Below are 11,811 nucleotides of genomic sequence, written 5' to 3'. Positions count from 1 at the left end.
TAGAAAAGAGTATGTTGCCATGCATGCAAGATGAGGGAAGCATGCAAAACATCCTCGTCTCCTTTGACAACAAAACAGAGTTTCTGTTGTCAACAGGATTAAGTATTTCTCTTAAGGCATATGTTTTTGGATGCCTTAGGGATACATTCTCACCCCAATGTGATAGAGTAGCTTCTACTTTTACTAGAGGGAGATATTTTTATACATCAAAAGGATTTGAAATTCCTTTTTCAATTTTAATTGGTTCCCACCACTTTTGATGGAAACTATGTCAATAGTAAACCATGCCTTGCTATTTTTAGATTATTATCTCAGAGAAGGCACACAAGGATGTCTTTATAAATACCTGCAACCCATAGCAATATAGTAGCTGATTATTCATTCTTGGTTAGAACCTCACCAAACTCTACCCCAAAGTACTTTCCTAAAAGAAAATATAAATGTTCCTCGTAATTCAGGTTCTATCCTAAGTCAACTTCATCTCCTCCTTGAAACGCCCTGTTCACACCTGCCAGCACAGTTTCTTTCCCTATGTTGCTTGTCCGTATTACACACTGGTGCCCATTAAATTACTGCTTTGAGGGTGGGGAGTGGTACCCTGAAGCACCTTCATATTCACTGAAAATGTGAGTCTGTCAGAGAAGGGAAAGTATGTATTGATGAATAAGCTAGATCCTGTAAAGTTTAGTAGGTGACTATCAGCTGGGTTTTATTTTATTCTCATTAGCTCTTTAACGCCCCCCAACTGCCGCACCACCCCCCCCCCGCCCCCCCCCCCCCAACACACGTGGTAGAGGGGCCTCCTTGAGAGTAGTCATCGTGTCCCTCCGCTGTTGTTTCCCACAGAATTAAACACTCAGTTGTTGCTTAGTACATAGTCACTGAATGTAATTGAGCTGAGTTCAGTGGGTAGGAAATAACAAAGATTTATTTGAATCAGGCTTCATTCATTTGGAATTGAAATACCAGTCCTCAGAGTCACAAATCTAGTCCTGATCACCTCACTAACTGGGACAACTTGCTGTACCAACATCCAGGGATGGCTGCTGAACCCATTCTCATTTTATGAACAAAATTGAAGCAGTCCAGAAAAGAGAAAGACTCGAGGCATTTCTGTTATTCAGTCACACCATCAGTATGTGTTGGCTGGAAGTGACCTGGGAGGGGCTGGCTGGGTTTCGTGGCAGTTGTCACCCCTTTCCATAGCACAAGTGCTTTCTGACCTGTCACAGTGCCTGGGGATGCATGTGTTTTGATGTGGGTTTCCAGCACACACCCAGAAGCAGAGGAAGCTCTCAGCATCTGGAGAGCAGAACATGGTATCTTCTACAGATATAGACGTGAGTTTGAATCATGCCTATAAGATCATAAGATCCAGTACTTATGCTTATTAGCTGAACATCTTAGATAAATCACATAAATGCTCTGAATCACAGTTGCCTCATTTCTTGAGTGGGAATCAACGTGTACTTCCCAGGCTTCTGGGAACGTTACACCCGCAGGTGGAGAAGTCTTTGTCCTCCTAGCTATGTCTGGAAATGTGCGGTATACCTTATGTGTCAACAGTTTACTCAGTATCTACTGTCTGATTAGCATTGAGACCACTTTTTCATGTACACAGAGTATTCAAAAATAGTGAAGAGAGCACTGGTGTTGAACACTGGTGAAGCATTTGTACTTCCACTGTGGAATTAGAGGAACGGTGGACAAGCATCTAACCAGAAGTACCTGCTATCATGGTATCTGATATCCCACACGTAGAAATTCATCCCTTTCTTGTTAATTACTTCTTGCCATGACAATGCCAGGTATTTGTGTAGCATCTTATAGTTTATGAAGCATTTTAATAGACACTATTTTACTTTATTATTTTTATACCAGTGAAATAAGAAGAAATGTATTCCTCCTACTTTGTAGAAGACCATATATTTGGGAATTTATAAAGCCAGGAAACCTCACTTCCAGAGTTCTTTTCCTCTGTGTTCTTAAGTCCTCTACTATGAGAGGAGATCTAGAAAGAGGCTAGTTCCCAAAGAATGGTGGGTCACTGGGGTTCTGGGAGGGGTGAGAATCCTCGAAGATAGGGTCTTCAGCCTGAACACGTATATATCTTTAGACCTGATATCTCTTTGCTGGAGGGGCTGTCCTGTGTACTTTACGATACTTAGCAGTGTTCTTGCCTTTACCCTTTAGATACCAATAACACCTCTCAACTGGGACAACAGAAAATGCCTCTAGATGTTGTCAAATATCTCTTAGGAAGAGGAGGCAAGATCATTCTGTTTGGTAACCAGTATGCCAGAGAAGAGATCAAAAAATAAACTGCACATATTTTATAGTTATCATCAGGGCCAGATCTAAGCAGAAGTCCTAGAACCAAAGCATTTACTATTTTTCACAGATATAGGTACAACCCTCCTTCTTAAGAAGAGTTTAGTTGGTACTGAAAGCTGGAGAATATCGTGGGGCTTGTAAGACACTGGTCCCTGAGGAAGAGTTACAGCTGGTCTCATAGGGAGAAATCTTCTGTTAATATTGTGAGGCATAAACCCAGGTAAGATTATTCAAGAATTATCCAATGAAATGTACCCAGGGTGAACTAGCCATACATGTTCTCTTTTATAGTGTGCTCTGTGACAGCCATGGGCGATGCCACCATCTGTTTCTGACTCTTGAAATCCTTGGAGCCTTTCTTGCTATCAGAAGCACTCTGCTTTAATACTCAGAAGGCGACACATGGGAGAATACAAGCTGTAAGTCTGGAGATGTCAGATTTGCCTTTTGTGGGCTCTCGTCTCTATTGTGTAATCTTAGACAAGGAACTTTACCTCCTTGGATCCATATCTGAAAAGGAGATTAATTTCGATATTTCCAAGCTTTAAATTGGTATAGTTTTCCTACTCTTACGACCACACCTAAATCACTACTAATACTGTCAGTATGAATGTAAGGTTATACTGCCTTGCACATCACCAGAAGTAATATGGTAATATTGGTGGTATCATTCTTGTAACGTTAAAGAAAATATCCTAATGAAGCAGATTAAGGCTACTTACAATATATGCATCCTTGGGCTCAGGAGGACTAGGGAGGAAATGATCTACTTGGATATGAGAAATGAAGTAGCCAGGGCATTGAAATCCATAACTCACCATGGTTAATGAATCTTCCTCTCCCTAGCCCAATACCCCAGGCAAAAGATAGGCATTGGTACCTATTAAATAAGAGCTAGGAGAAAAGGAATTACAGTCAAAACCCTCTTAAGACATTTTCAAAGGAGCAGCCATTAAAACTTCTAAACCAGGAAATCATCCTTGGAGAGAAATGGAAAATCACAGGTACGGTGCCATGCAAATGTGGCCACTTAATAAATAGTAGTGGATGAGGAGGATGATAAGAATAAATGTATGCTGGAGGGAGAAGTGGGAAGCAGGAACCTCTAAGGAGTAGTTAATTTTTTTTAACAGACTGTGAATTTGTACTAGAGGAAATGTCATCTGACCCGAAGATGGAGATTCTTACTGGACTGATTTCTCTCACTTTAGATTTGGGCTTTGGTGGTCGTTATGGCCACATAGATGTAAGGGGCACATTTTCTGTTTTTGCAGGGCGGGACCATCACTTTCACAGTCAGATATACTCTTTGAAATAGAAAGGCCCAAACTTCCTTTTCCTCATCTATTTCTTTAATGGACACCAGTCCCTATAGCCCTTACCTCGGTGAAAGCAACAATGAAGACATGCAGACAAGCAACAGTTAAATTATTGACTTACTGAATATATTGATTAAGGAAGTGCTGATAGGTGGTGCCATGAAAGAAAGGTGCATTTTTAAAGTAAATGTTGTGGTAACAGCAAAACTGTCTCTCAAGAGAATTTAGAATTGGCCACATTCCTTTGGGAACCTTTACTGCCCTTTCAATGGAAGCATACTTATGGGTGAATACTGGCAGTTTTGGCCACAACATGCCCTTTGGTCAACAGGAATCCATTTAATCCCTCCCGTCCAAAGTTCCATCAGCTATTGCATCTATCTTCACATCCAGCCTCTAGACATCTGGTTATGATGTGATGATCCAAGAACCACAAAGGCAAATTATCCAAACACCATCTTCATTTCATACAAAATGGAGCAGAAGGGACAGATTAATTGGAGTATAGTGTCTGTCACAGGCTATCTCTCCAAGAAGCAGACTCAAGATAGGGATTACTATTAGCAACTTACCTAGGGAGTGCTCTTGGAGCCTACATGTAGAAGGGAAAGGAAGAAAGCACAGTCCTCAGCCAATCCCATGATGAAGGTAGGGTGGCCCTGCAGAAGCACCTAAATTAGGATGAAGGGCTTGGACCCTTATACCCTAGGTCGACCAGTTGCTAGTTTTGGATACCTCTGGATAGGGGCATGCTCTTGCACCAAGTGTGAGGCAACTCTCAGCTATAGCTGAGACAGTTATTGAAATGTGTTGTCTGAGAGTTGCATTCATACTTCCAACAGCTGGGGAATTTAACCCTTCAGTTCTGTAGTGGGATCTGGGAGGTGCATCAATGTGACTACAACAAACTCCCATTCAGGAAAGGGGGAGGTATGGTAGTCCTGGGTCTGTAACAGCACTGGGGATCCTGGAAGTTTTTCCCCCTCAAAGGAGGAGAGGCTAGTGAGTGAGATCTCTGGAAGGAACTTCTTTCCATTTTCCCCCACAGTCCTGTACTCTGGGGGAGTTTTCTCTGGCTTATTATCTTCCATGTTCATATCCGAAGCAGTAAGTGGTGTAGGGTCTTCCCTCCTTGGGGCTGTGCACAATTTGCTGGGAGAGAGCAGTAAAAGGATCATGTTAAATCTTGAGCAGGGAGATACTTTTAAGATCTAGGTTAGCAGTTTCTTTGAGAATGTAGTTTCTTAAAAACTTAATAGACGTGTGATCTCTTTGTTCCCAATCAGCTCCGTGATTCCAAAATCATACCTAAATTTCTTGTCTGGACATTATTCCCAAAGATGGTTATTTGCTTTACTCTTATACATCTTTTTCTCTCAATTTAATGCTGGTTACCTTGAAGGTATGGCTTTGGGTGGGAAGGCCAACCCTTTGCCCAAGGCTGGATATCAAGGGGCCTTGGCCAAAAGCACTATCAATCTTACTTTTGTACTTCTTGGGATCTAGAAAAGGTCAGTTTTTCTTAAGCTTTAAAATCTTGAGTTTTGTTCTCTATTTTGTTTCACTGCTTCTTCACAGCAAGATTTCTCATGAGCTCATCTCTTTCTTGAAATAGCTTGCAGAATATAGTCAACAGCAGTCAACACACTATCGTTATGTTTTCTTCCAGTTACCTCACATAGGGTTGGCAGTCCATAATAAGTATTCTCCTTCTCATGTTACTACATGGATCAGTTTTACCAAAACAGTTTACTACTGTACAATATAGATCAATAGTCTGCTATATCTGTTTCTTTGCCTTATATATCATATATTTGAGATATTTGTCATTGCAGCCTCCCACTTCAAGCTACCAGTTTCTTTATTTGTCATTGGGTTTACCACTATAACAAACAACCCTCAAATCTCAGTGGCTCAACACTGTGAAAGTATCTTTCCCATTCACATCATACCCAGTGTGTGTCAGGTGGTTCTCTTTCAAGCCCTGATTCCAGTCTTGTGAATCAGTCCCCTTCCATCTTCTGATGCCACCCTCTTCAACATAAGGCACCTAAGATTTTCCAACAGGAGAAAGAAAAGAAAGGATGGAGCATGGGGGCTTTAAGAAGTGGGTATTAAGGTTGAAAATTTCAGCCATCACTTCTGGTCACATTCCGCTTTCTATGACTCAGCCAAATGCTTCTTTTAACTGTGATGAGACTTGTAAATATATATCAGTATGTGTATAGCGTGAGAAGCAGAAATAGAGTTGATGGACAGCCATCTTTTGCTTCAGATGGATTGGAACAAGAATTTTTTTTTTTAATTGTGAAGGACCTTGGTATTACCCCATTATGGAAATTAAACAATAATATTGAAACATGATTAAGGAATGTGACTGGAATAAAGGGAAAAATTAAAGGTGGGTGGTACTATTCAAGAGAGGAGAATCCAGCAATGCAAAATGAGAAGTGATATTCAGAGAGGTATTGAAGAGTCTTAGGAGAGAGTGAAGTTCTAGAAGCCAAAGGAGAAGAAATTTTCTAGAAATCTTAAATGTCAAATACTGGAGTGATCAAAATGATGGTCCGTGAAAGGGCAAACAATGCCAAATGCTAGAAAGGTGGAGTACAGCTAGAATTTTAATGCAAAAACTTTTGAAAACTGTTCCAACTAATGATGAAAAAGAAGTGCATTTATATGTGATCCAAAAGACATGTTTGGCTGTTAATAGCAATACTTCATGATAGCCAAGAACTGGAAATGATTCAGATACTCATCAACAGTAGCATGGTTAAGTAAGTTATAGTATATTCATGCATAAGAATATGATATTGTAAGAAAAGTAAGCATTATGGATAAATCTCAGAAACAATGTTGACCAACAGAAACCAGACACAAACGTATATTCTATAAAATTATATAAATTTATATTCTATAAAATATCAAACAGGTAGACCCAATCTCTGAGATTAGTAATTAGAATAGTGGCTATCCATGGTTGACAGATATGACAGAGTAATGGTTACACAGTATACAATAGACAGAATAATAACTCCTTCAAAGTATCTGAGATCTGTGAATACGTTACTTTACATGGCTAAAGGGATTTGGGGTTGAGATTGAGAGGTTAGATTAGTCTAGATTTTATATTTGTATACTTTGCCTTTATATAAATCCATTTATAGATTTACATATATTTACATATAAACACAAATGTATAAATAAATATAAATGTAAATATATTAATACACACATATATTTGTATAGGTATTTTATATATGTCTAAAGTATGTGTATATACATGCTATACTTTACTAAAAATCTATATTAAGAAAAGTTTTGAAAGGAGAATTACCCTTGGATTTGACAGTTAGATAGTCATTTATAACCCTAAGTTGAAAGTAGTTTCAGTAGAGTGGTAGCAGTAGGAGCCAGACTGTGATGACTTTTTCTTTAAAAACTTATCAATTATGGAGGGAATAGTTATGGTTTTAATTGGGAAGTGGGATACATTGAGATAGAATTACGGGAAGAGTTCTATTTAGGCTGAGAGAGCCTTCAATTTTTTAGGCTGAAGGGAAGAAACTAGAGAGGTTGTAGGAGAGAATGAGCAAGTAAGAAAGAGATGAAAGTCTGTATTAGTTCCTTTTCTTTCCCCCCAGTAAGCAAGAGGAGAACTGAATATTTATCAACACATAAAGAACATCCGGAGATTTGATGCATATGGAAAGGGTAGGGTCCTTTCTGCTACTCCATTAGGATACGTGGACTAAGTTGTTCTGTGCATATTTGTGTTAGCATCCTATGGACGGAGGAGCCTAGTAGGCTAAGAGTTGGATACGACTGAGCGACTTCTCTTTCACTTTTCACTTTCATGCATTGGAGAAGGAAATGGCAACCCACTCCAGGGTTCTTGCCTGGAGAATCCCAGGGACGGGGGAGCCTGTGGGCTGCCATTTATGGGGTCGCACAGAGTCAGACACGACTGAAGTGACTTAGCAGCAGCAGCTGTTGCTGTGGGACAGAACACTGCAAATTTAGTCACTTACTCTGAATATGACTTATTTAGCTCCTGAGTTTACAGGGCAGTTGGGTGGGTATCATCTAGGTTGGCTTGGTTGATCTCCGCTAGGCTTTCTCATTTATCTGCCATCAGCTAAGGAGTCAGCTGGTCTAAGAGGGCCCCAGGAGAGTTTATTTGTCTCCATTCCATACTCTTTTGTATCCATCAGCAGGCTTGCCTAGCTTATCTCATGGGAGAGCCAGGGTTTCAAGAGCAAGCAGAGCTATATGAGACGTCTTGAGGCCTAGACTTGTAACTGTCACCCCATCCCTTCCACCTAATTCCTCAGGGCAAATCATGTCATAAGACAAGCCTGAATTCAAGCTGTTGAGAAATAAATTTAACCTCTTAATGGGAAGAGCTACAGAATCACATTGCAAGAGGCATAGATACAGGGAAAGAAATAATTCATGCCATTTAGCAATCAATGAACTTTTTTTTTTCGGCCATGCCACATAGTTTGTGGGATCTTCATTCCCCAACCAGGGATTGAACCCGTGCCCTCTGCAGTAGAAACACAGAGTCCTAACCACTGGAACCCCAGGGAACTCCCTAAAATAGTCCTTCTAAGTCATGGAGTGATGGCCAAAGATAGCATTTGAGGGATACATTTCTGTGTTGATTTAACTTTAGCTTTGCTGTTACTCTGACTTCATTTTTCAGGGGTTGCCTTCTACTCCATTAGGACAGACTTCTTTGGCCCCTGGACTGTCAAATTTTAGAATAGCTAGTGATAGAGTATTTGATTTTCTGAGGTTTCCAGAAACTACTGACCTGATGTTCCATAAGTTTTGAGGGAGGGAAATTTTGTTCATTAGTAGCCGAGCTATGTAGTAAATACAGTATTCAGGTTTAGATTTATCAAAAGATAATTCAAATTATCTCACTTAACAGATTCTGGATCTGATTAAATTCATTGAAAATCTGGATCAAATATTAGCTCTTCTATTACAGGGATATCAAATTTCGGATATGCTTCATTATGACTTAATTTCTTGGCACATGCTAAAAAGCACACCAGTGATCTAGTAAGAATGAATGTGAAACAGATCACAGACCAGGCTTTGGGTCAAAATGTCCCCACCTCCTCGCCACCTTCTCATTCTATTTTTTTTTTTTTTCCCCAAATAGGATATACCCCATATTGATATTAAGTACAGATACTGAGCATGCAATTTATTATGTCAAACTGGAAAATGCCTGTGGTAATACAGGTTTTATAGCTGTGGTTTTCTCCAACTCAAATTGCTTTGAGTATCTATGTATTGGCAGAAAGTTCGAAGTAGGATGGATACAGAAACCATGAGTGGACACCTTCAGAAACTACAAAGCAGCAACCAGAAAGCCTTTTAGCTGTAAGTCAGCAGACTTTTATGTCAAGCTTGGCTGACTAATTATTGCTTATAATTTGCATTAGGATTAATTAACTAATTAGAGAGGAATGTCTGAAGGCAAAGTTATGGCTCTGCTTGTCAAGCTGAGGACTTTAATTATTCTGATATTTTTAATTATAATCAGCTGCTGAATGAGTATTACATTGTTAGCTACTATCGCTGAAACTAGATTGGGCCACGGAACTGGAGGAGTGATGGCTCATCACTCTTCCTCCGATAGCAAGGGAAAGGTATGATCCAGTCACTGGTAGGAAGAAAAACTTCCAACAGCATCAGTCTTTAAAACCGTACATGGATCTGGATAAACCACCGCAATTTAGGTTGGTTTGCCAAATCAAGATGGAAGAAGACACTAAGCAAAATGAGGACATCTGCCTTGTACCAGTGTCTGATTATAGCTGGCAAGGAGTCTTGAGAGCTGATCCTAGTGATGCACTGGGCTTAGCCAACTTGACTGTCTTCTTGTGAATCATGGTATCAGCATCTCGGACTTCTTTGTAAATTGTTGGATGGAAATTTGAGTTTCTTTGACTTTCTTCTTTTCTTCTGAATGGCCAGTTAGGACACTCAGTGTTCCTATCCTAGAGACTGCTTTGACTGTTCCAAAGAAAATTACTAAATAAATGTGCCTAGTGCAGACTTTAAACGTTATTGAATGAATTGCAATATGCTGATATATAATACACAGAAACTAGCAAATATGAACTAGCCCAACAGCTAATTTTACCAGATATCTGGTAATTTCTGTATGAATATAAAAAATAAAAATCAGATCCTTTATCTTAGATGTAACTGTTAAACAATGGTGAGAAACACAGTGGGAAAAAAATGCCTCCAAAGAAATCACTGAAAGATGAAAGATGATAGCTTTTTCTTGGTGGTTGAAGAGCTGAAAACTCCTCATATAATCACAACAAAGAAACTCTAAACTTAAGTGATGTTAAAGGTTCCGAATGACTTACAGATTGGCAAAGGTCTGCAGATTTAATGTCCAGGCGCAACACAAATGTTGTGCTGATTTCTTTTCTTCTTTAAAGATGCCCAGGAGTGAATTCAAAGATCTTCAATCACACAGACACTCCATGAGAATCAGCAGTGTTTTCTTTGAGAATGTGGTTTGGGAATGAGGTCAGACTATTAGCCCTTCATTATAGCAAAGATGCTCTGCATTTAGCAGTTTTCCAACTTTGTACAGCGTGGAGGAAATAAGAGGACATGGCCATTCATAAAATCGTAGCTTCATAAGAGCTGGAGGAGGTCTGTAGCATTTAAGAGCATGGATGTCTCTTTTTATTTATTTAACAAACACTTGTCTATCCTTTAACTTGTGCCTGGTACTGTTTTCAAACTCTTGCAAATGAAGAAGTGCCAATACTGCTGAAGCCCAGAAGCTAAGGGATTTACCCAGGGTGACAGAACCAGCATGCGGTACTGCTGGGAACTGAGCCCCAGCTCAAGAGGTGGTACCCATCATGGCTACGATACGCTGATTTACTCAGTGTGACTTGAATCCTGACCTCTCTTAATTCTCTGTGTTCTCATCTGTCAGTAGGGAAAAATAATACTGCTTTTATCATGGAGTTGTTGAGAGGCTTCAAGGAGGTAGGGCATTTCTTACAGATCCTAATGATAGCACATGCTTTGAATATGTGCTGTTTAGGTGAATATAGGTCCAAGTCCCCAGTTTTGTACTCTGAGGAACCAAGGATCTGAAGTTAAGTGACTTGCCCAAAGTCAACAGGTATATCTCAGCTAAGAGAGGAATGTTTGGTACCCACTTCTTAGTCCAAGTTCTTTCTAAAGATGGCATCATGCTTTCAGAATGACTGATTTGTCTCCCAACTTGTTCGGGACTTTCCCAGTTTTAGCATTGCCAGTGCTGTTTCAGGAGGTCTCTCGAATCCCCTCAGAAACTCAATAGCTTGTTTCTCATATAATTGTCCTCTGCAGTGAACAGGCCATCCTACCTTGGTCCTTGACTTCTTGGTGCAAAGTTCCCTCCAACTTTTAATCCCTTTGCACCAAACATAGGTGAGAAAACTCTAAATAGTCTCAGAGCATGCAAATCTTTCTGCTGCTTTGAAAAAGATGGAATTGGCGGATTTTGTCAGTGTTTTATCAAGTGTTCACATGCACACACACAGTATCATAGGAGTTAGTTCTTTGCATCAGGTGGCCAATGTATTGGAGTTTCAGCTTCAGCATCAGTCCTTCCAATGAATATTCAGGACTGATTTCCTTTAGGATTGACTGGTTTGATCTCCTTGCAGTCCAAGGGACTCTCAAGAGTCTTCTCCAACACCACAGTTCAAAAACATCAATTCTTTATGGTCCAACTCTCACATCCTTACATGACTACTGGAAAACCATATCCTTGACTAGATGGACCTTTGTCAGCAAAGTAAAGTCTCTGCTTTTTAATATGCTGTGTAGGTTGGTCATAGGTTGCTGTCATAGCTTTTCCTCCAAGGAGCAAGTGCCTTTTAATTTCATGGCTGCAGTCACCATCTACACGATTTTGAAGCCCAAGGAAATAAAGTCTGTTACTGTTTCCGCTGTTTCCCCATCTATTTGCCAAGAAGTGAGGGACCCAGATGCCATGATCTTAGTTTTTTGGATGTTGAGTTTTAAGCCAGCTTTTTCACTCTCCTCTTGCACTTTCATTAAGAGGCTCTTTAGTTCCTCTTCACTTTCTGCCAAAAGGGTGATGCCATCTTCA

This window comes from Budorcas taxicolor, chromosome 11 (assembly GCF_023091745.1).
Source record: "Budorcas taxicolor isolate Tak-1 chromosome 11, Takin1.1, whole genome shotgun sequence".
In the NCBI taxonomy this organism is placed as follows: domain Eukaryota; kingdom Metazoa; phylum Chordata; class Mammalia; order Artiodactyla; family Bovidae; genus Budorcas; species Budorcas taxicolor.
Note: the sequence above shows the minus strand (reverse complement) of the source record.